The 25,467-nt window shown below is 39.9% G+C and overlaps 1 protein-coding gene across 3 annotated transcripts in view; it reads right to left on the bottom strand.

Annotated features, from left to right (window-relative positions):
• Window positions 1-25,467, bottom strand: part of TOX2 (TOX high mobility group box family member 2) — a 1,557,917-nt gene that overhangs the window by 245,845 nt on the left and 1,286,605 nt on the right. The gene's annotated exons all lie outside the window — the stretch shown is intronic.

The following is a 25,467-nucleotide window of genomic DNA, read 5'->3' as shown; positions in this document are numbered from 1 at the left end:
GCCGTGGGTATGTTTTGTACTGCAAAATTTCACATTTCTACAATGCCCCACTTTGGGCATTTGAAAAGGTGGCAACTCTACTTCTAAGAGTGTTGTCCATCCACTTATTGGCATTTCAAGCATTAACTAATATCTCTTACAACTGGCATACATGCTTTTTTTTATAAAATTGTGCAACAGTAGTATACTTTTAGTATGACTTCTAATAGATTTATTTATTCATTTTCTGGCACTGAAATCGGTAACAAGCATCTATTGTATTCAGTAAATATACTTCTTTAATGAAATATTGAGGTTCTGGTGTCAGCACAGTCAGTCAATTCACCCAACATTCAAACATTGCTAACACACAAGTACCTTTCTAGTTATATTAACAAAAGTCTTATGTGATTTTATACTCTTTCCAACAAATGCAATTCAGTTTGGTAAATACAGTGAGTCTAATTGGTTCACCATTTCCTGGCTCCTTTTCTTCTCATTCTCCATCAAATACTACTTAACATGTGAGATCCACATCCACTGCAAACTTTCAACAGTCCCTATGTTGAAGGAACTTAGCTATTTTCAGGCCTGATTTACTCCCACATGTGATATGCCTATTTTTGGAGGTAACTCCTTATTTTCAGGTTTGTATCCACAAAACATTCTGAATGTCTCTCATCACATGTGATATTTGAAGCCATCATTACAGAGAAAACCACACTGCATGACAAACCTTCTGTTAATAGCAATATTTTAAAAAAGGACACACAACTTACATCTCTCTTTTTCAGAAGCAAAGCTAAATTACCTTGAGTGGTACAATTTTGAAATACAGTTAATTAAAGTCTACAGATTTCATACTATCACTTTGATAACGTGCTTAAATTGTTCCATCATTTTGTCACTGTTTTTTAAACATGTTTCTGAGTAGTTTCTCACAGTCCTACTAAAAGTGGGAAGAGTTATTTATTTGGTATTCAAATGTTATGGTACTTACCTGTCCAGATTTTTGGCTGGATGTACATACCTTTCAAGAGCCTGTAGGCTGAGCAGTATGACCCTTTGCCCTAGCAGACAGTTTATTCAATATCAAGCAAAACCACAGCTGGTAACAGGCAGAAAAGCAAGGCTCAACAGTTGTAAAATCCACAATTTTATTAAAAGCACTTTTACAGTGTTCACCACCGCTTCATCCGACCCGTTTTGCTTAGAATTCTGCTTGGGTTGCTGCTGGAACACATTCACTGTTTTGGGGTTTTCTTGCTGCTTTTTAATATCAAATTCAGTCTGTCATGGAGACTCTTGTAACCTTGCCAATGCTGACTTTCCATTCATAAGTACTTTTATGCTACTTGGAAAAAAAACACCTTCAACACAGCTGGAAGAGTTACCTATTATCTAAGCTTTTGGCTCTTACATTTCTTTATTGCACAGAAAAATGCTGCATTTGTTGAAAGATAGCAGATGAAAAACCCTGACGAAAAGTAAACATTATTCCCTGAGTGTATACTTCCTAACTGGTTACTACATCTCCCCTAAAACATTTTCTTTCTTACATCATGGTGCAATCCGTAAATTATTACATTTCCTCTTCATCTTAGATTTCATAAATCCCAAGCAATTCAAGGCTTCTCCCCCTTCTAGCACACCACTCACTCACAAATCCTTCCTTCATACTTTATCCTCCAGACCTATCAATTGATGCTGTAACATGTACAACAATCTGTAATGTTTATCTTCAGTTTAGCCAGTGGATTGTTTCAGAAATAGCATTGAATCATGCTGCTCCTTCATGACATCACCATTACTCACTCCATACAACTGCAGCTGCTTGGCGTATGTGCTCATTCCACTACCAAAATGCCTCAAGTCATGCTGAAGAAGTTCGTAAATTTAATGAATGAAAGTGCTCATCAGTGTTATCATTTTTCTAACTGAATAAAGTGTCATTTTAGTTTTAAACACTAACATTTCTGACTTATTGGCACCAAGCCATTTAACTGCAGTGAGCTGTTCATTTTGGCTAGTTTGATCTTGGCGTTTTGAGTGGTTGTTGTATTATTTTGTTTTGTTTTAACATTATTTAACTTTGTTTGTTATGCACAAAAATGCTTTTTATGCTGCTCTATCTCAAATTACCTACACAGAAAAAACATGTATTACATAAAACAAGTCATTTTGTAGCATGTTTGTGCTGAATAACACAGAGTTTACAGTACAACTGTATCTGCTTTACTTTTTCTAAGTACATTGAATATGTTATGTACTACTGCAGTTAATGAGAAAGCAATGACTATTACTACTATTGCAAATATTCAAATGAGTTCCACAACATGATGGCATTGGAAGATTTGTGATAAATTTGAAATGATACTGGATGACTGGTAATAAATTTTAAGGTAATAATAGTATTTATTTTACATTTGTTGACCGGGATAGTCCGACTGGATACATGTCCATTTTCAGTGGAGGCCCAAAGAGAAAAGCTCCAAACTTCAAACAGATAAAGACAAGCAAGTTACAGTACATACACAAACATATTGTATTAACATACAAGTTACAGTCTCACATTTCAAGCCTATGAAGAACACAGTTTATATTCAGAAATATATACAAATATGTTACAGTTTCTCTTATCAAACCTATAGGTGCAGCTATATACAGAGTATTTGCAGAGATGTTACAGTTTCTCTTTTCAAACCTCTTAGTGTAAGAGGCAAGTCACTGTGAATAAAACATTGCAGGGATATGGAAGTAGATTAGGCTTTAGTCAGGGTTAGAGCAAGGACATAACCAGTGAGTTTTAAAATTCTGGGTTAGATTTTTTTTAACTGGTTAAGGGGGAGGGGTTCAGAGTAAGGTCAGATGGGAGCAAATTCCAGATTTTGCTTACTGAATTGGCAAAGAAAGACTGCAGATAGGTTGTTAGCTTTAACAGACTGAACCAAAAGTTTTGTAGTGGAACGAAGTGGCCAAGCATTTTTGTAGGGATGGATAATGTTTTTAAGGGACGGCGTTTTTTCAGGATGGTTAATAACCTTGAATGCTACAGTAAGTTGATTATATTGAATTAGCCTGGGGAGTTCTAGCCAGCCTAAGAGGTTTAGGTTTTGACAATGGTGTGTCCTGTAGGGAGTTCCTGTGGCAAACCTGGCAATTTGATTGCAGCAGCTAGAGAGTTTGCTGAGATCAGTTTTGTTCAAGTTAGTGAGTATTGCCAAGGCATAGAGTAGAGATGAAACCAGATGGGTATGGGCAATGGCAGTCCTAGCTAGAGGGGTGAGAAAAGGTTTGTTTTTGTATTGGGAGCCAATTTTTTAATTAACGGTTTTAATAGTTTGGTTTACATGCATATCATATTTGAGGTTGTTGTCTATTATAACACTCAGGAGTTTGGTATACATATCTGGTGAGATTATGGTCCCATTGTTAGATGTTATAATAAACGAAGGATGAGAGGATTTGTGAGTAGGAGAGAAGAGCAATAGCTTTATTTTATTAGGGTTTAATATCAGCTGTTGATTAGAGATCCAGTTTTCCACTGTATTAAAGGTTTTTTGGGTTAAACTAAGGAGATCTGTTGGGGTAGAGGCTGAGCAAATCAGGGTGGAGTCATTGGCATATTGTATACAGGTTGCATCTGGGATTACAGTGTGGAAGTCATTGATAAAGAGGGAGAAAAGAAGGGGACCTAATATGTAGCCTTGAGGGACACCAAGGGTAATGGGGAGAAGGGTGGAGAGTTTGTCCTGCCAAGGACAACCTGCTGTCTTCCACCAAGATAAGATTGAAACCATTGTATGGCATGGTTGTTTAGGGATATTTTCTTTGTGGTAAGCAAGAGTAGCTGGTGGTTAACCATGTCGAAGGCCTTGGAAAGATCGAGAAACAGGGCAGAAGATAGTTTGTTGTTACGGTTGGAATTTATGACATTAGAAAAGGAGAGGAGGGCTGAGGTGGTACTGTGCTGTGGTCTAAATCCATGCTGGGAGTTGGCCAGAAGATTATGTTGAATAAGGTAGTGTGAGAGTTGTTTATGGATACACTTTCCATAATTTTAGCCAGAGGAAAAAGGATAGCTATTGGTCTATAGTTTGACAGCTCAATGGAGCTGTCTCCAGATAGAGGGGGCAGAGGATTCAGTTATGGCTCTGTTTATCAAAATAGAGACAGGGAATGCTATAACATCAGTAGCTTTTTGCAAGTAGTCTGCAGGGATGAGGTCAGCTGAAAGGGTGGTTGGTTTGGGTTTTTTAATTAGGGCTCTAATGAGTGAAGTCAGAACTTTTTGGAAGCTGAAGGAGAGAATGTCACTGGTTTAGGGGTTTCAGCATTTGGACAAGTAGGTTTAAGTTTGCTAGCAGGGATCTGGATGGTTTCTGTAAAGAAACTGTTGAAGGTGTTGGCAATGGACTCTGACGATATTTGGGTTGGGGCTGAGGGGGCTGGAGTTGTGGACTGCCCTGGGTGGAAGAGTTTGTTAATACCTGCCCAGAACTTCTGTATCTTGTTGTGGTGTTTCTGCCATAGATGGCAGAAATAGTTTTTTTTGTCTAGTAATATGGATTTTTTGTATCATTCCTATATTGTTGAAATTTCAGTTGATCTGTTGCTCTTGTAGGGCTTTAGAGGAATACCAGGTGTTCCAAGTATCATTTCTTTGGATGATCTTTAGTTTGGTTTCTTTAGTGAGCTAGGGGGTAATTTTTGTTTTAATTCTAATAGAGCGTGCAGGTGCATGGTTGTTAAGGATGGCCAGGAATGTGTTATTAAAGTGTGTTACTGCCTCATCTAGTGGTAGTTGTTTTAGAATTGACCAATTCCATAATTTAAGTTCTTCTAAGAATTTATTAAGGTTGAAGTTTTTTGTTATTTCTTATTGTTTTATAGGTGAGTAGATGTGGACATTCAACTTTATGCCTAATAGTATACATTAAGAAATAATCACTTAGATCTTCAGGGAGAGTACCTGATTTGTACATGTGGTGGGGGCTATTAATTAGTATCCAGTCTAGGATACTTTCTTTATTGTTAGGCTTGCTGATCCTAGTAGGGGAGGTTATAGTTTGTGTAAAACCATGTAGTTTTACGTAGGTGGTTGGGGTCTCTGCAGTGCAGGTATTCCAATCTATATTGAGGTCCTCTAGAACAATAGTCTCTTGGGGGTAGGCATTGGCTAGCCAGTAGAGGATGTCTTCTAGGGTCCCTGAGTTATTACCTGGGGGAATATAGACACATACTATGTTTATACATTTAGTATAGCTGTGGTGGTGCAGCGGTAGCATTGTTGCCTCACAGCAAGAGGTTCTCCCATTCGATGCTTGGCTGGAGTGTGGGGAGTGCCTTCTGTGTGGAGTCTGCATGTCCTCCCCGCGGTTGGGTGGGTGCTCGAAAGACATGCGTAAATGGGCGTGCCTTCATTGAAGGTTGAACGTCGAGCTGGCACCTCGGCGTTCGTCAAAATCTACTGCCAATCATTAGCAGACCAGAGTTCCGCTATGGCGACCCCTAACTGGGAAAAGCTGAAAGACAACAACAGGAGCTATGTTTATACATTTTTTTTAATTTATTTGTAGTTTGGAAATCATAATTTCTGCTTTGTTAAATATAGGTGGTTGAGGGGTGTCTAGAGTAACATTTAGGGTGGCTTTATAGAGAACAGCAACCCCTCCCCCTTTCCTAGTAGTACGATCCAGCCTGAGTGTATTATACCGTGGAGGGAGAATTTCATTATCTGGCGTAGTTGGTTTTTAACCATGTTTTGGTCAGACAAAGTATGTCAGGGGAGTAGGTTGTCAGGAGGGCATGGAGGATGCAGACCTTATTGCTGATGCTTCTAATGTTTCAGTGGCAGGTCAATAGTGAGTTGGGAGTCTATTTAGGCTTTGTCTTTTGTTTGGGCTGTTATGATTAGAGTTAGTTTTGTCTGGGGATGGTGGCCCAAGGTTGGGGTGGATATCCACATCAATAGTAAGGGTGTGGGGCAAACTAGCTATGAGCTTTAGAAATTTACTTATAATTAATATCAATACAATAGCATGATTCCAAACAAAATATATTGTACTCTAGTTCAGACATATGTTTTTACTGCAAACTTTTAGCTTTCTCATCAAGACAATTTTTTTATCCATGCTTAAGCTGATGTTTTATGTTCTTATGATGTGTTCTATGCCTATTTTCTGCCCTAATGCCTCTGTATGTATGTCTCTGTTTTGCTTTTGTGACAGTCTTCACTCCTTTTGTATTAGCTGTAACATCAGATCCTTGAGAAGTCCTCTTCTAATCTATCGTTCTTCACTGCTGACCCTGCTGCGCAAAGTCATATCCTGACTCTGACATGGAGCTTGTCTCCAATGAGACCTTTACCATTCACCAAGAGACCCATGACATGACCCCACACCCAGCTCTATAGTCAGTCATTATACTTGCTAATCGGCTCCCCCCTTTGACACAGCACTTGATGACATTCCATGAATGCTGCTTCCAGCCCCTAACCTGTTATTTCTTTGCCACCTCCTTTGACCTTCTTGCCACAACCTTGAGTACCTCTGATAAGTCATTGATAGCCAGATGTATCAATACATTTGTATCCCCCGCCCCTTGGTGACATTAATGCTCCCACCTCGCATGTCTTACTGAAACCATGTCCAGAAATTCTTTGCACTGTAACTCCTCTTTTGTGTTATTCCACATGGTGAGTTAGTTTTTATTCACCTAAACCTTTCTAACCTCTCTATCTTAGCCAATTGCCCATCGCAGTCTCTTGAGCTTTCTCAACACACTCTCCTGTCCTGCTAGTCTTTTTCATACTCCACATCTCAATCCACAGCACAGGTTCCCCAATCATACCACTAGCCCAAACCTAGCACAATGGACCAGTCACTCCCCAGTTTCCTTTGACCTCTTACCTTCCTGTGTAGTTTAAAATGCAATAGCATACTGACAGTGTAATATGACCTTGTTGGTCACCTTAGCTTATTCCCTGCCAAATATCCCTTCTAATAGCAGCAGAAGCATTTGCAATCTGAAAGAACACAGTGAACCCCCTAAAACAAGAAATTCTGTGTGGTATAAACTTCTGATGGTTCTTTAGCATTAAATCCTGACCCAAGGCTATAGTTATAGGCATGTAAAAACAAAGAGAGTTTCTGGAATAATACAAAGCAACAAAAAGTTATTGCTGGACAACTTCTAAGTAATGAGAAGCATTATAGCTTCACAGATACATTTGTGATCACTTAAAACAGCCTTCTTCCCAGTGTGTGCATATGTGTATTTTGAGTGAGTTTGTATGTGTGTTTTGGTGTGAAGGTGGTGGCTGGGTTGGGTTCAGTATGTTACATGGCATGACCAGTGGAAGCCTATGGTGCACATGTGCAGTACTGACTCAAGAATGAATGCCAATATTGCATATGTTGACAGGACTGAAGCACTGAAGGACTTGTGTGAGGCAATGCAATTTTTGGAAACTACTTGTTAGAATTGTAGCAAGCAGTTTGCTACAGTTACAGGGCTTTTTTGTTTATTTTGGTCCTCAACTTTGAGAACACCTTTTTCCCCTCAGCTTTGATTTGAGTGGGGTAATAGTTCAGGGAATTGAGTTACGTTTCTTGTTTTTGGAGTTAAATGCACTGACAGAATGCTTGATGTATGAGGGAGAAAACTTACGAGATTTATGGAACCATATTTTCCCTCTTAAAGCCCCTGGGGTAAGGCGAAAGGTGGGGTGACGGCCCCCTCACGGATAAAGTTTTTCCTCCTTGCTTCAGCGGTAAGGGTGTAAGGTAACCTTGGGTCCAAAACAAGGAGGACCCATCAAAGGGAAGGGCGAGCGCCGGAAAGACTTTGAAGGCCTCTGCAAGACATAAGTGGGAGTGGAGCTAGGTCTCCAGAGCCACGCAGCACGCCTGTGGCCTTGCTCCGCCTTCGCCGCAGATAGGAATAAGGCCATGGATTTGAAAGGAAACCAAATAGAAAGGATAGCTCCAGGAGAGCAACCAGAGGAATAACCACTGCTTGGACCAGAGTCTGGAAATCTGACAACCCTTGAACAGATCCCTCTGAAGCCTGGTAACAAAGCAATATAATGGAGAGACCTTAAAGTAAAAGCTGAAGTCAGGTGCGCTCAGACCTGTGTCCACCCCAGACTCCTTTAGAGGATGGATGGACGTTGAAGCAGGATTCCGCCAGCCACGCCTTGCCATGCCACCACCATGGCATTCACAGCCAGCCTTTAGTTTTGGAGCCGACTCCTTTAGTGAAAAATTTATTTGGACGAGAAGAGAAGGTTCCACGGTACAAAACTTAGCTTCCCACCGACAATTGAAATCCAGAAGCTCGCTAGGGGGGCTGGAGACACCCAGGAGGCGGAGGAGGCCCAGGAGGCCGCATTGAGGAGCACTGACTCATCAGAGAGCCATTGACTATCCAGCCACCCTGCTTTTTAAGGATCTCTAAGGTGTCTGCAAATGAGACATCATCCTGAGGACACTGGGAAGACATCATCATGATCAAGATCAGTGTCTGATGTCCCGTGACTGGGGAGTCCACGTGCTTCCTCTGGGTCTTCCCTCTTCCTGGGGTTCCCTCACAACCTCAAGAACCCCTCAGGAGGAGGGGAACAGGGGGTGGGGTAACTGACTAAGGGTGTCCGCTGACTACGGACACAGGAACTGCCGTGCCAATCTGGCCCCAAGCGGAGGAAGGGCCGGGAAGAGGAGAGAGAAGGTCAAGAGGACGGCTAAGGTACTCACACAGAAGAAAGGGAACTCCCGGTCCCAGGCCCTGTGTGGGTCCCCTCGAGCCGTGATAGCCGACGCGCGAGCAGAGACAAGGGAACCCGAAAGGGAGACTGAAAACGAAGGATAGGTCCCGAAACATCACCCCAGGTCCAGCACTGGAAGTCCACAGACCAACCGGGACCAAGGCCCTCGAGTTGGTTAGCAAAGGGAGCCACCCTCCCTAAGATCTCCACCGCCCAATACACCTGCTCCGACGGAGCCGGAAGCAGTCGGAGGAGGAATGGCAATGGGTGGGTTGAAGGTCATCGGCCCGGCCAACTTGGTCGGAACCAAAACAACAGTTTGGAAGACACTGACTGGAAATCTGGAGAGAGCTTTCCAATTATAGAATCTGACATCATCCTCAAGACCGAGAGGAAACAGAACGGAGAGCGGCCTCTGCCTTCCCTCCCAAGGCGAGGGCTAGGGGCGAGGGAACCGGTGACTCGATGAGTATCGGGCGAGGGAAGGAACACTAGATTCCATCGGGTGCCGAGGTGGACTTCGCGCCGAGGAGTGAAGAATCTGAGCGAAGGCGACCCTTAGCCGGCTCGAGACCCAGTGAGAGCGACGGTGAGCCCGCCTCGCGAGGCCAGCCATCGCATGACCGGCCCAGAGAAATTGAGCATTGAGGTGGCATCGAGGCAGACCGTTTCGACCTCGCGTCCGAAGTCCCAGAGCCGAAGGAGAGGTAAGCCTGCCCATAAGCGAGAGCTTAGCAGTCGGATCCGGTGAAACTGCGCCCTTTTCTTCCCTTTCTTTTATTTTCCTCGAGGATGCTGCCAAAGAGTCAAAAGTGACATTAAGAAACCCCTTATTTTTTAATTTATTTTCCTCTCCTGAAAGACCTTGAGGAAGCTACATGATACGCTACATGATTTGCAACTATGTTTTGCACATAGAAGCTACACACAGAGTTTGAAAGATCGACCGATGGACATTTATTGACTACATTTGAGACAAATTTAAAGCCCTAGGGCCTAGGGTTCTGAGACATTAGTAAATGAATTTCAGTAATCTGACAAAAAAACACAATTTACTGACTTACTGAACCCTTTAAGTAAGTGTACACAGTTATGGCTAAAAAAGCTAAAGCGATAGGTAATTTCAAAACCTTGAAAGAACAAACAAACACAAAGATATTTAAAGCCTTTGCTCTATAGGGTAGTTACAGGGAGGGTTGGTTGACGACGGAACCCTAGATGACAAGGGGCCTACTCAACACAAACCAATCACACAACAAAGGACAATTTCAACAAAAAAACCAATCACACAAAAATAGCAAGACTACCAGACTAGCCAGTTACAACCAAAACAACAGCAAAAACTGACAGAAAAGTTAGTTGCCTCAACCATCAGCCCAGCCAGCTCGGTACCACAGTCGGTTAGTTATTAGCGAGGTCTAGAGGCTGGGGGACTGGTGCATAGGCATCCTGGGAGAATGTAAGCTCATTCGATTAGAGACATTTGGCAAAAAGGTAAGTTGGCATGAAGGATGGAGCCGAGGGATCGCCCAACCCATCAGTCAGAATGTATCACATAATAGATCACATGTTATAGGATTGTTGCTACTTGGGTGATATGATCTGCTTTACTTCAACTGTTTCTGATGAAGCCCCATATATACCGGTGAAAGCGCTTTTAACTGATTTATTGTATTTAGTTTTATATTATTATTTTGATTTTTATTAGCTTTTTGTTTGTAAATGGTACAGCTATTTGGGCTGTTTGACAGTAGTTAGATTAAAACTGGTTCATCGCATCATTTGTGAGTTTTTTCCAGTTCGTGTGTAAATTTGTTAATTGTAGTTATTTGGAATTTGCCAGCTATTAAAGTGTAGATTTGGTTCCTTCACAGTCATAATATATGACTTGTGAAAAGGCAGAAGCATTAGACAGTAGGCGAAGTAGAATCTGTTCCTTATTTTACAACAATAAAAATGATTAGTTCATATGGTTCAAATATGACCATGTTTGGTATATCACTGTTTAAAAAGTTATTCTCAGCTACTCTGACATACTAAAAGGCTGGAATCTTTCTCTCCTACATTATTCAAACCTTTCTGCCATGCATTCTGTATTTCTCCATCTTTTCATCAACAGTACAGACATTTAGTTTTACTTTAGAATTTTTAATTTTTATTCATTTGGCTTTGGCTGCAGACACTGTATCATTTCCACTGGATTTCTCTAGAACCTTCCCATCACTATCACAACAGTGACAAGGTGTTGATAAATGAACACCACTACACATTCTGCTTCACTAATCAATTGCATTGACAGATATCAACTTCACCTTATTTTCTCTGCTGCCTGTACATCTCATTATCCAAAAATCCACCCCAGTATCCCCAAATCCATAGCTGTTGCTTTAAGCTTTGATTCCAGGAAATAGTTTGGGCTGACAGGTCTCAAACTGATGTAGCTGTTCTTGAGTACACAATGGATATCCACTGCATAGTGCCAGCCCAAATCCCGATTGAAGTTCTCTGACCAGGAATCAGACCGAGGCAATGGGGATGAGACCACCAAATCCTAAGCACTAGACCAATAAATGATTAGCATGACCATGTTAGGTTACTTCTCAGTTCATCTTCACTACTTTTCCTCCAAATATGCATTATCTTCTTGACTCTGTGTTGATACACTTCAGATCATACTTCAAACCTTGCCAAGTCTTCTGTCATACTTTTATAGAATCATCTAAAAAAAGGACATACTTTTAAAAGGAACAGAGGTGAAACTTGAGTTACAGACTCCCCTTTTAATAACACTCCTTTCTTCTCCACTGGTCCATTTATTACTAATCCCTTAAATTTGTCCTTCCCATGACTACAGCCCAAGTTCTGGCTTGAGGCAGTCTAATACATTTACTCACCATCTGTATGGATCACAATATCCTAAAACTATTTTGTACAATTACATATAAGTTAAACATTTTATGCATATTAATAGTATAAAAGCATTAGCTGTGGAATTTTGCAAGTTAGTCATGGTTGTTTGTCTTCTTGTAAGTAGAAGATGGCTTGGGCAACATAATCATTCATTAACAAAACAGAGCTACTGTCTAAACTCACAAGATACATGATCCAAGTTCTGTTAAGACCAGAAGTGTAACTAAGCAACCATCTTCTCAGCAATGCTGGAAATTTTTAGATGATTCCCGCTTGTTACACCCAAATTATTTTTCACATTTGCTAAACATTATAGAGAAGAACCCCCAGTACTCCCTGTTTGTATGCTGCTATTCAATGTGTTAAATTAAATGATGAGAATACAATTATTAAAAAGTATTTAATAGAACATTAAGTCTAGCACTACTGCCTGGCATTACCATGTAAGTACAGACTATCATTTATGCAATAATGTGGCTTTCAAAGTCTCTTACATGATCCCCACATGAGGCACTAATGTGGTACCTGTCCCAAGTGTGAGAACTGATAATGTGATGTTTGTCACTTCAAAAGCAGACTGTGATTCAACCACAATAACAGCATATCTACAGCTAGCCCCCCCCCCCCATTGCATCTCCTCCACATCTATAACTTCTAAATACTAACTTCTGAATGGCTGTACAACGGGATGGGGAGGCGGGACTTCAACATACTGCTGTCTGGGAGTTAGTACCTCTTCTGCAATCTGCATTTCTTTTTCACAGTGCCAAGGATCACTTACTCTCCATGAACAACAGACTCCAAAAAAGATGTCATGCTCAGAAGCAGTTAGAAAAGAAAGGATAAAAAAGGACAGCAATGCAGGAGGCATTCTGATATAACTAACAATGGTGAAAGACAAATAAGGATGTTTTCACAAAAAGTATTTAAAGTGATGGCTAGCTGTAGACAAAAATGGTTAGAAAACAAATATGGAAAATATGTAATTTACTGGATACTATGCTAAACTAATGGACACAGATCTTAGAGATATTTGTTGCCATAAATCACTTATGTCATAGCAAATACTGAAAGCAGCCTTGTTGAAGGATGCCTTTAGTAATAGCAGGCAAAGTAATTTGGCATTGCTGCAAGCTACTATTCCTAAAGCTATAAATTAAATATTTTTTTGTGACATTCCTTATACAGGTTGCAGTAAACATCTGCATTCTGTAAAACTCATGGAAGCATAATTGCTTTCTACCTTGAATGAGACATTTAAACTCCTATTACAACTGTTGCCCAATTCACTACAAAGCTCTTAGTTGCTGTGCAACACAGAAAACTATCAGTATGAAGGGGCAGTTCCTACACAAGAATTATCAGTAATTTTTACACTGGTAGAAGCAGAGTTTGTTTATATAAACCGATATCAGTATACTGGTGTGTGAAAACAGCAATGAATGCAGATGTCTACAAATGTCAACTGCACTTAGAAAGCATGTGTTCTGTCCATCAGACGAGGTTCTTTAAGGAGCCACGCACAGTTACAAAGTATCAGTTCTGTGCTACTTCATTGCACATTCAGGGCACTGGCTCCAGCTTAAACTTCATTAGCTGCAGTTTATGTCATATCACACAGTCTGATCAGTTTATGTCATATCGTATGGTCTGATCCATTGATCAGAATCACTTAAGGTATGCTGTGATGCTGCTTACCTGCAACAGGCAGCACACATGCTTATTGTGTTAAAAGAGTAGAATCACTGTTGCCTGCGTATGAAACATAATCATACCACAATTCCCATGCTGAACAACCACATAAATGCATCAAAGCTGAAAAGTGTGACAAGCAGATTATCATTTCTGATTGCTCACTTATACCACATAAAAAAACAGCATACAAAGTGACTAGGAAAGAATATTATTAGTTCTAAATTACATTATAAAACTCTTGTGAAAGCTTCTTGGAATTCGCACAGCAGAAAGTAGCATTGCTACATTTCACATTTTTTAAAACAAGAACTCTGCAGTTTTCTTCTTTAATAAACTCATTTTATTGCACATTATAGGAAACCACAGAAAAATTATACACAAAGTCTTATCCACATGATTTCATCTCTTTAAGAGTTCATACCTCAAACAAAGAAATTGTAAATATACGCATCAACATAAAAGCCACAAAAAAATGGTGTATCTAATGGAATGCTTGTTGCCTGAGTCATGGGTGAAAGGGGATTTTTCACTACTCCACCTACCTGCTTAAGAAATAAAATAAAATAAAAAATTCCATCTGTGTACATGGCCACACCCTGTCTGTACTCTACCATGGCTAGTAACATCAGTGCCAGTCCTGGGCAGACATGATGGTACTAGCAATTATACAGAGACTAGTGATCACTGCAGTACCGTGGCCCCATTTCTCTACCACAAACATCACTTCATGAAGTCTGATTTCCACGTTTTCATGTAACTGGGCAGCATGCTCATGAAAGACACTTAACACACCTATCTAGGACAGTAAGGAGCACACTCCTGCACATCTGCTGATGAATCCCTCCTGCTTACCACACCACAGGGGGAAAAACTCTGATGCTGATGGCATCAGACACCCTTGTGTTATTAGCCTTTGGTGGGCATACCCACTGATGAAACAGAGTGCACCTCTGAGCTGGAGTTTTAGCCACAATTAGAGTTCTTCTGGGACTCTTAGCTACAGGAAATTCCTCCTAAAGAAGGAATGGTGTGCACTTAACTATTACATCCATGGGGGGACCACTATCTTTACCTGTACATACATAAGATATGATGTGCACTCAGCTACCATATCACCAGGGATCTATTACCTTCAGCCATACATACACAGTGGGTAGAGTTTGCTCAACCCATATATCCACACTGTCCTCACCCACATATACATACACGATGATGTGTGCTCAGTCATACATCAACAGGGAGTGTACTACCGACAGACATGCATACATATTAGGCAGTGGTGTGTGATTAGCCTTCATTCAAAGCCATACATATTCCATGAGTACTGCATGCTTGATTGGTACATCCATAGAGGGCCTACTGTTGTCAGACACACATATACAGGGGATGGCATGCACTAAACTAAGACATCCCCTTGGGGAAAATTATCTTCAACATTATACATACAGAGGGGATAGTGTGCACTCAGCCAGTGCATATACAAGGGATCCACTCTTTATAGCCATACATACAGATGGGATAGTGGGGTCTATATTATAAAGTTGACCGCTTACTTCATAGAATACCTAAATGTCGACCCGTCATCATCGAACTGCATAAACATCAAACACTCTAAACCGCAAAATTTAAAAAGTCGAACTCTCATACTTGTCCCACCCCACCGCCTGCTACATACTACCTACACAAACTGAATAAACCACATACATACACTAAACAAAACCCTACTTCTAACCCTAAACTAAGCCCTACTTCTAACCCTACACTAAATCTTACATATACCACCATGTATGCACTTAACTTAACCCACACCCTACCCTAAGGTCCGTAACAATTGCACACTTACCTTAAAAAGCTAAACCCAAACAAACTAAATAATAAACACACATACACTTAACAAAACCCTACACTAAATCTAACATACATTACCATCTATGCACTTACTTAACACGCACTCTAACCCTAAGGTCCATAACTATCGCACACTTAACTTACGGAGCTATACCGCAGAAGGCCAACCATGAGGATTCGACATTTCCGCTTTTGCTCTTCTGGACGATTAATGTTTTCGCAGTTCAATGAAGACGGTTCGATATTTAGGTGTTTGGTTAAGTAAGCGGTCGACTTTCTAATGTAGACCTGGGATAGTGTGCACTCAGCCAGTACATACACAAGGGATCCACTCTCTACAGCCATACATACAGAGGGGATAGTGTGCACTCAGTCAGTACATACACAAGGGATCCACTCTCTACAGCCATACATACAGACAGGATTGTGCATGCTCAACTAGTACATTTTTTGGACATCAACGAGATTTAGCCATACATACACAGTGGGTGGTGTGCAGTCTGCACTCCCACAGAGGACACATTACCATCAGCTGTATATACACAGGGAATTGTGTGCTTTCATCCAGTACACTTGCAAGTGATCCATTATATTTAGACAAACAAACAGAGTGGATGGGATGCACGAGATTTAGCCATACATACACAGTGGGTGGTGTGCAGCCTGCACTCCCACAGAGGACACATTACCATCAGCTGTATATACACACAGAATGGTGTGCTTTCAACCAGTACACTTGCAAGGGATCCATTATACTTAGACAAACAAACAGAGTGGATGGGATGCACTCATCTAGTATATCCACAGAGGACCTAACATCTTCAGCCATCCATACACCCTCCTTTGAAGTTTGCCTCCCTCTCAGAAGTGGAACAGGTACTAGTGTCACTGTCTCTTCTGATGGTGACACATCATCATGTAACTGTCATTACCAGACTCTGCAGACATTTGCACAATAGCACCTATCTCAGCCTCTGGCCTCACTGCTTTCATTTGTGAACACATAAGATAGAAAATACCATAGTGATCATTTTATAACAAGATACAAATTTGCCTTTGTGACATGGAAGACAGACTTCAAAATGCAGCTAATTCTTTCTTATGCAGGTTTACGTTTTCGCTTAGTGAAACACTGTTGCACTACTAATGTGCCTATGAAAAAATGTACATTATGCATACCTTTGTAGGGTACAGCCATTATGTAACAACTGTCTACTATGCAAACCGTTCTGCACTACTAACCTGGTCTAACCCCCACTGAGACACAGCTGGAATTTCAGTCCCTGTGCACCTGAACCGAATGTTGTTTTCAGCTTTGCTAAATTTATCTAATCTGTATCTGCCCCCCCCCCCCAATATGGACATACTACATCCTGTTTTTACATGCGTAAAACCAGAATAGGTACTGCTAATATCTATAAACACAGTGACAATATACTACCCAAAAACATAATCACAGTTTGGAGAGCTTACATGCTGTGCTACAGTACCGTGTAATAGTTGCCCATAGAGGATAACATTTACAGTAGCCTGCTGATATGGCATATATAGATCCTGGCCCAAACAACATATTTTCTGTAAGCAGATATATACATTGTGCAATGATGCCAAATAAAGGACAGTTCATGACAATCCGGTGATATTTCATTGTAGAGACCCTTCCCCAACTTGAAGAGAGTTTACCTACTATTGTGGACACTGAAACATTTAGGCAAATGGCTGAAACAAAATAAAACTGTATATTACACATACACATACCCCTAAGAAACATGCAGACTAGTGTATCATGCCTTTGTTGCTTGAACAGTATTGTCTGAATTAAAATATACACCTGACCAGTAACGCACTTATATCTATAACACTCAAAATCTTGGCTTTTATGCAGAGCTTGTTCTTTTAACCAGAACCTACTGAAAATATTTTACTAATATTCCTTCTGAAAATATGTCTGAGTCTGTCTTAGAAATGTCAAACTGTCATGTTGTTTTAAACAAAGAGTTTTTAACTTCAAGCTATGGAGGTGTGTACCAATGGACTAACTTGATTGGTTAACATTCATCATTCACTGAGGTGTTTCATTGGATGATACCAACTTTTAAACACTGAACCCATCTTACCTACTTGGATCTGAAGAAGGCTTGAAAAAGCTGAAAGCGCTTGTCCATTGTTTACATCAGAAGGTTTCTTCACTTTTATGTTCGTTTTTTCTGTTTTTATGACATCCACATGTTTTAAAACTGTGGAATTACAACGCCACTTGACTTTTACAACAGCAAAGCTCTATATTTCATATATTGTGGACTCAACATGGTAAAAGCCTGTTATAGAAGCTGTTGTTTTGAAGCTGTCTTTCTGCCATTTTGGTTGTTTAGCAAGTTTTGAATACTCAGATGAAATACTAATACCTGTGGTGAAACGCTCTTCCAATATTTACATTGTTTTTTGTTCTGCTGAGCGTTCTTTAGTGGAATTCACCTCTTTTTCTGGATTTGACTTTTGTTTGCTGTGTATTCCGCACACAGTTTGTAACAGCAGTTTGTACTAAGAGTCACTACTTTTTTACTGCCTTTTCCACGCAATGTCTCTAGATTTAATTGACATGGAAAGAAAGAAGTTAGCGACAGGCTTTATGTCTGTCACTATTAATCCGCTGATTCAGTTGAATCTTGCAACAACTGAGTTTTCAGTTATGGAAACTGAAAAGGTTGACCTAAACTTTGAGTCTATTTTTAAAACAGTTGAAAATGCGGCCTTTAAGCTAAAGAGATTACAATGGCAACGTTTCCATATCGAAGCCTGCCTACATCATCAGGTTATTCCTAGAAGTCTCAGGGTTAGATGTATGCCCAGTTATGGAAACACCTACCCTGAGCTTTTGGCCAAATGGCAAGCAATTAATATACAGACAAGTTTCAGTTATATGAAACTGTGGTTGACTTCTTCAAGCCTCAAGAAGAAGAAATGAGCACCTTGATAGAAGAGAAACAAAAAGAACTTGAAAGTATGAATTTGTCTGATAATAACTTCATGAAATTGGAGAATTTACAGGATAGGCTAACAGCATATGAAGTTAAGCTAAAAGGCATTAAAAGTCAAAAATTAATGAGAGACTTTAATGATGTACAGAAAGGCCATTTATTTGAATGGCCTAAAGTCAGAAACTTCAATGAGCATCCACGGAAAGAAGATAGAAATCCTGAACAGAGAGGTACAACTCTGCACACCAATAATAATAATAACCATAGATCTCGAGATCTTTTGGTTAGTGCACAAGTCCATCACATGGACAAACAAGAGCCTATAGTCAGAACAGTCCCGAATGGGAGTATTGTCTCCAATGAAAATCCTTGTGTTATCGAACAAGAACATGACTCAGATGCAATTATTAATGTCAATAATACCAGTCCTTTTAATAGCACTGGCATCAATGGTCATCCACTAGGAACAATACCTAAGAGAGGAGCACAACATGTTACCAGCACAGAGCAGCTCCCTTTTTTAATGATGAACAAAGTCACTCAAACAGGGAGATCTGTAAGCAGAGAGAGAAAGAAAAGGAAAGTAACGCAATAAACTCTTTAGTGGTTACTATTTCGAACATTCAGCTCACCCACTCTCAGATGAATCTATTAGAGAAAGGTCTCAGCTTTATTCCTGAAACCAAATCTACACATGATGAATTTGCACTGGACCTTAGAATGATTGGAAGGAATCTTACTTTGAAGTATATTTTTGGGGATGGAAATGATAAATGTCCCATTAAAAGTAATATTATGCTCAAGAAACTGAGCACATTTGTTCCCCTCAACCACCCAGCCGTGGATTCTTTTATTCATGCCTGTGAAGAGGAGTTAATGAGAACAAGAATGTCTCAAAAAGGGAAACAGTTTTTCAATCTAACCAAAGAAGAAAATCAGGCACTTAAAGAGCTTAAAGAGAGGAATGATATTGTGGTTAAACCTGCTGACAAAGGAGGATCCACAGTGGTAATGGATGCAATGATGTATGTCCAATGGATGAAAGAATTACTAAGTGATCGAAAGGCCTATTCCTTGATTAGTAAGAATGAACTAAATATTATGAAACGGAAGATCCAGCAGGCTCTTTATGACATGCTATTGCAAAGACAGATTAATGAATATTTGCATGATCTCTTCATCACTGAGCACCCCACCATACCAACTATCAGCGGATTACCAAAAATTCATAAGATCATAAACGCCCACCTTTAAGACCAATTGTGGCTGGTAGAGGATGGCTGACAGAATCTATTTCTATGTTTATTGAACAAGAACTAAAATATATGCTGCCTAGGGCCTCCACTGTGATTAAAGATACAGCCGAGTTTCTACAACATCTGTATATAACTCTAGAACATCGTGATGATCTTGAGGGTCTGCTATTGGTAACCGTAGACGTGAATAGTTTATTCACTTCCATACCAAATAATTATGGCATTGAAGCAGTAAGAGAATTTCTAACTGAAGAGAAGGTAGAATGACGTTTGATATGTGATCTTTTGCAAATCGTGTTGGAGTACCATGTATTTACCTATGACAACAGCTACTATTGGCAGAGATGGGGTTGCCATGGGCACGCCCTGTGCCAATAGTTATGCAAACTTGGTTTTAGCCAACTGAGAGCGAACTTGGTCCAAGGATGCTAATAACATTTGGAATGACCAGATAATTCTGTACAATCGGTTTGTGGATGACACCTTCGCTGTACGGAACAGCAAAGAAGAACATTTAAGAAGCTTTGTTAACTTCCTGCCACAGACCACTACTTTCCTGAAATTTGATGTAAAAACATCTAGAGAAATGATTGACTTTCTGGATGTGAGATTATCTCTTGATGCGGGGAAGGGAATAGACACTTGCCTCTATAGGAAAGATATGTGGTGAAACCACATGCTCCATTTTTCCAGTATGCAACCTAGGCATATTTTCTCTAACATTGTTGAAAATCAAATTGCAAGGATTTCAAAGCTATGTACAGAAGAGGCAACCTTTCTCCAGGAAGAAGAGAGGCTTATTAATAATTTCAGCCAACGAGGATATGGAAAGAGAAATTTAGAACTAAACAAGACCAGAATTAATGACATACGTAAAGGAAAAGGCAAACATTTTTATTTCTCTAAGGTCAGAGAAGGCAAAAGTACACCATTCCTAGCTATACCAAAAACAACATCTAACTTAAGGGTCAATTTGACTTACACTATGGACCATGATAACATATGCCAGGTGATCAGAAAGTTCTAGTCGATTCTAACTTCGGATAAAAAGTTAAAAGAGATTGCTGGAGATAACCCAAGTTTCCTTTTCAAAAATAAAAAGAATCTCAAAAGGATTTTATGCTCAAATGATGAGATATGTAACAACTACGTACATAATAATTCATCAGGAACAAAGAAATGTGGCTTCTGAAAGGTCTGCAATGTAATCAATTGTAGCAACACATTTAAGCATCCGGTTACTAAAACAGACATTTGTTTTTCATGGATTAGCTAATTGCCTAACCAGCAATATTGTTTACATAGCTGCCTGCACTTCCTGCACAGCATTTTATGTTGGAAAAACTAATATGAAGCTAAAGGAAAGTATTATCAAACATCAATCTGATATATGCAACAGAAAGGAAACAAATTCTCTTTGTCTTCATTTGCGTGAGCATGAGGGACGTAGCTTTGTTTTCATGGTCATCTCAAAGATACGTTTTACTTCCAGAGAAGGAGACCTGAACAATCTGACTGAGAGAGAGGAAGCCAAATGGATAATGCGGCTGAGGGCAGATAACCCCCCTGGCGTTAATGGCTGTGTTCCCTTAAAACCTTTTCTTAAAAATAGACGAGCAATGAGCTATGCTCACTTATGACCTGTTTTTATTGACAGCAACCTTAGGTATACTGACTTAGGCTCTGATGTCCCAAAGAAACTGCTGAAATGAAATAAAAAGAAGCGCCCTGAATGACCATCTTTAATTTTTTTTTCACCTTTTTCCCTCAAAATCTTGGCTTTTATGCAGAGCTTGTTCTTTTAACCAGAACCTACTGAAAATATTTTACTAACATTCCTGCTGAAAATATGTCTGAGTCTGTCATAGAAACGTCAAACTGTCATGTTGTTTTAAACAAAGAGTTTTAAATAAGGAGTTTTAACTTCAAGCTATAGAGGTGTGTACCAATGGACTAACTTGATTGGTTAACATTCATCATTCACTGAGGTGTTTTATTGGATGATACCAACTTTTAAACACTGAACCCAGCTTACCTACCTGGATCTGAAGAAGGCTTGAAAAAGCTGAAAGCGCTTGTCCATTGTTTACATCAGATGGGTTCTTCACTTTTATGTTCGTTTTTTCTGTTTTTATGACATCCACATGTTTTAAAGCTGTGGAATTACAACGTCACTTGACTTTTACAACAGCAAAGCTCTATATTTCATATATTGTGGACTCAACATGGTAAAAGCCTGTTACTGAAGCTGTTGTTTTGAAGCTGTCTTTCTGCCATTTTGGTTGTTTAGCAAGTTTTGAATACTCAGATGAAGTACTAATACCTGTGATGCAACTCTCTTCCAATATTTACATTGTTTTTTGTTCTGCTGAGCGTTCTTTAGCAGAATTCACCTCTTTTTCTGCATTTAACTATAGGAGTTCTCACAATGTTATTACAATACTGAGTGACTTACAGAACACAAGCAATCAAAATGGCAGTGCAAAATAAAACACAAATTTAAACAATATTTTGCAGTTTACATATCAAAATGAGCCCACCTACCATGAATAACTACAAATTACTTAATTTTACTGCCACAGAAAACAAAGCTATTTGGTTGAGTTGCAGTTCATCATACCAGCAACTTGACTAGCTCAAACAATCAGTAAACAGCCCGTCAAACCAAAGACAAGTGTAGATGGACCAGTTCCCAAATCAGTAAACAGCCCATCAAACCAAAGACAAGTGTAAATGGACCAGTTCCCAAATCAATAAACAGCCCATCAAACCAAAGACAAGTGTAAATGGACCAGTTCCCAAATCAGTTAGCAGCCCATCAAACCAAAGATAAGTGTAAATGGACCAGTTCCCAAATCAGTAAACAGCCCATCAAACCAAAGACAAGTGTAAATGGACCAGTTCCCAAATCAGTAAACAGCCCAACAAACCAAAGACAAGTGTAAATGGACCAGTTCCCAAATCAGTAAACAGCCCATCAAACCAAAGACAAGTGTAAATGGACCAGTTCCAAAATCAATAAACAGCCCATCAAACCAAAGATAAGTGTAAATGGACCTGTTCCCAAATCAGTAAACAGCCCATCAAACCAAAGACAAGTGTAAATGGACCAGTTCCCAAATCAGTAAACAGCCCATCAAACCAAAGACAAGTGTAAATGGACCAGTTCCCAAATCAGTAAACAGCCCATCAAACCAAAGATAAGTGTAAATGGACCAGTTCCCAAATCAGTAAACAGCCCATCAAACCAAAGACAAGTGTAAATGGACCAGTTCCCAAATCAGTAAACAGCCCATCAAACCAAAGATAAGTGTAAATGGACCAGTTCCCAAATCAGTAAACAGCCCATCAAACCAAAGACAAGTGTAAATGGACCAGTTCCCAAATCAGTAAACAGCCCATCAAACCAAAGATAAGTGTAAATGGACCAGTTCCCAAATCAGTAAACAGCCCATCAAACCAAAGATAAGTGTAAATGGACCAGTTCCCAAATCAGTAAACAGCCCATCAAACCAAAGACAAGTGTAAATGGACCAGTTCCCAAATCAGTAAACAGCCCATCAAACCAAAGACAAGTGTAAATGGACCAGTTCCCAAATCAATAAACAGCCCATCAAACCAAAGACAAGTGTAAATGGACCAGTTCCCAAATCAGTTAGCAGCCCATCAAACCAAAGATAAGTGTAAATGGACCAGTTCCCAAATCAGTAAACAGCCCATCAAACCAAAGACAAGTGTAAATGGACAAGTTCCCAAATCAGTAAACAGCCCAACAAACCAAAGACAAGTGTAAATGGACCAGTTCCCAAATCAGTAAACAGCCCATCAAACCAAAGACAAGTGTAAATGGACCAGTTCCAAAATCAATAAACAGCCCATCAAACCAAAGATAAGTGTAAATGGACCTGTTCCCAAATCAGTAAACAGCCCATCAAACCAAAGACAAGTGTAAATGGACCAGTTCCCAAATCAGTAAACAGCCCATCAAACCAAAGATAAGTGTAAATGGACCAGTTCCCAAATCAGTAAACAGCCCATCAAACCAAAGATTAGTGTAAATGGACCAGTTCCCAAATCAGTAAACAGCCCATCAAACCAAAGACAAGTGCAAATGGACCAGTTCCCAAATCAGTAAACAGCCCATCAAACCAAAGATAAGTGTAAATGGGACCAGTTCCCAAATCAGTAAACAGCCCATCAAACCATAGACAAGTGTAAATGGACCAGTTCCCAAATCAATAAACAGCCCATCAAACCAAAGACAAGTGTAAATGGACCAGTTCCCAAATCAGTAAACAGCCCATCAAGCCAAAGATAAGTGTAAATGGACCAGTTCCCAAATCAGTAAACAGCCCATCAAACCAAAGACAAGTGTAAATGGACCAGTTCCCAAATCAATAAACAGCCCATCAAACCAAAGACAGGTGTAAATGGACCAGTTCCCAAATCAGTAAACAGACCATCAAACCAAAGACAAGTGTAAATGGACCAGTTCCCAAATCAGTAAACAGCCCATCAAACCAAAGACAAGTGTAAATGGACCAGTTCCCAAATCAGTAAACAGCCCATCAAACCAAAGATAAGTGTAAATGGACCAGTTCCCAAATCAGTAAACAGCCCATCAAACCAAAGACAAGTGTAAATGGACCAGTTCCCTGTAGCACTCATTTTCTAGGTATGTGATTATGGGAAGGAGGGCTAACAGACGTGCTCCCCCAACAAACTCCATGTTAGCTCTTGTGAGCCGTGAATGATGCTACGATTGGCAGCACATCTATGATAGCCATATCCTGCTCCTAGATTCCTAAGGCAGGTGCATGGGGTATGTATCATGGCATTGCTATCTCCCTTACATTCCCATGCATTTTAAAGACACATCACACTTATTTTTCCATTGTGTTTCCACAATTCAGGCCATCCATATGCAGAAGAGGAATGTGGATAATTGCAAATTTGCTGGATTGGCAGGCCCAGATCATCAGGTCGCCAAAAGATCAGAGGTCAGCTGACAGTGCCAACATGGGATCATCAGCTGGTGATGGCCTGTACTGATAACCTTCAAGGTTTCCCGGTCTCTCCTCTATAGCCAGCATCCCACTCTATACTCTAAATGTTGTGAGTCCACATCACTGTATATGCAAAACTACCTCTGTTTATCTGTAATAGTTTGTGCTTGCTTGTTCTGCCTCTACATGCTATCCTTGACTCTGTTTACATATCCGCCCTTTCCATTGCATTCTTTACTTATCATCCATTTGATATTTATATAAATAAAAAGGGGCTCTAGTCTGACAAAAAAATGGAGCTTGCCTTACTACCCCCTCCTACCACTATCCCACATTTTCGTCTGGTGTGTCTCCCCATTCTTATTCTTTCATAGTGCCATAAACAGCCATTTTGTAATAAATGTGGTCTGGTGTTGTATTTGTATATTGCACTTCCTCTATGTAGCACTTACTGGCACAAAATATCACATACTGGAGCAAACAGTCCCTCAGATTGTAAATAATCTAGCCTTATATCATTGCAGTACTTTAGTTAGAAAGCATGCTACAGACATATGGGGGCACACTGCATTTTTTTTATTTTTTTGCTCTATGTCACATGACAGCTGTTTTCTGTTGCTCCTAACTATCATATTATTTCTTCTCTAAGTACTGCTTGATTTGATGCTGTCTAACCTAACTTCAGAATATCTGCCTAAATACTTCACCTATAAATCATCAGCACCTACGTATTAGTTTCCCTTCAGGTGTTTGGAAGTGTCCTCTATAGATGCAGACACCTTGCGTAGACATTTGTCCTGTAAAAGCACCATTGAAATTTCACCAATACCTAGTTGCATGCAGGAAAACTAGTTTGGAGTGACAAGCACTGACCCCAGAGCTGCAAATTGTATATTCCTGACATTATTTTATATTCTCACTCCAATTGCTTAATCAATAAAAAAGGGTCTGTTGTCATGTGTATAAACTTTCCCACTAACTCCATTATCATTACCAGCTGTATTTATAAAATGTCACTGGAGGCAAAG

This window comes from Protopterus annectens, chromosome 12.part0 (genome assembly GCF_019279795.1).
Source record: "Protopterus annectens isolate FY-2018-M chromosome 12.part0, PAN1.0, whole genome shotgun sequence".
Classification (NCBI taxonomy): domain Eukaryota; kingdom Metazoa; phylum Chordata; order Ceratodontiformes; family Protopteridae; genus Protopterus; species Protopterus annectens.
The sequence above is the reverse complement of the archived record's forward strand: the minus strand, read 5'-3'. Positions and strand labels throughout refer to the sequence as shown.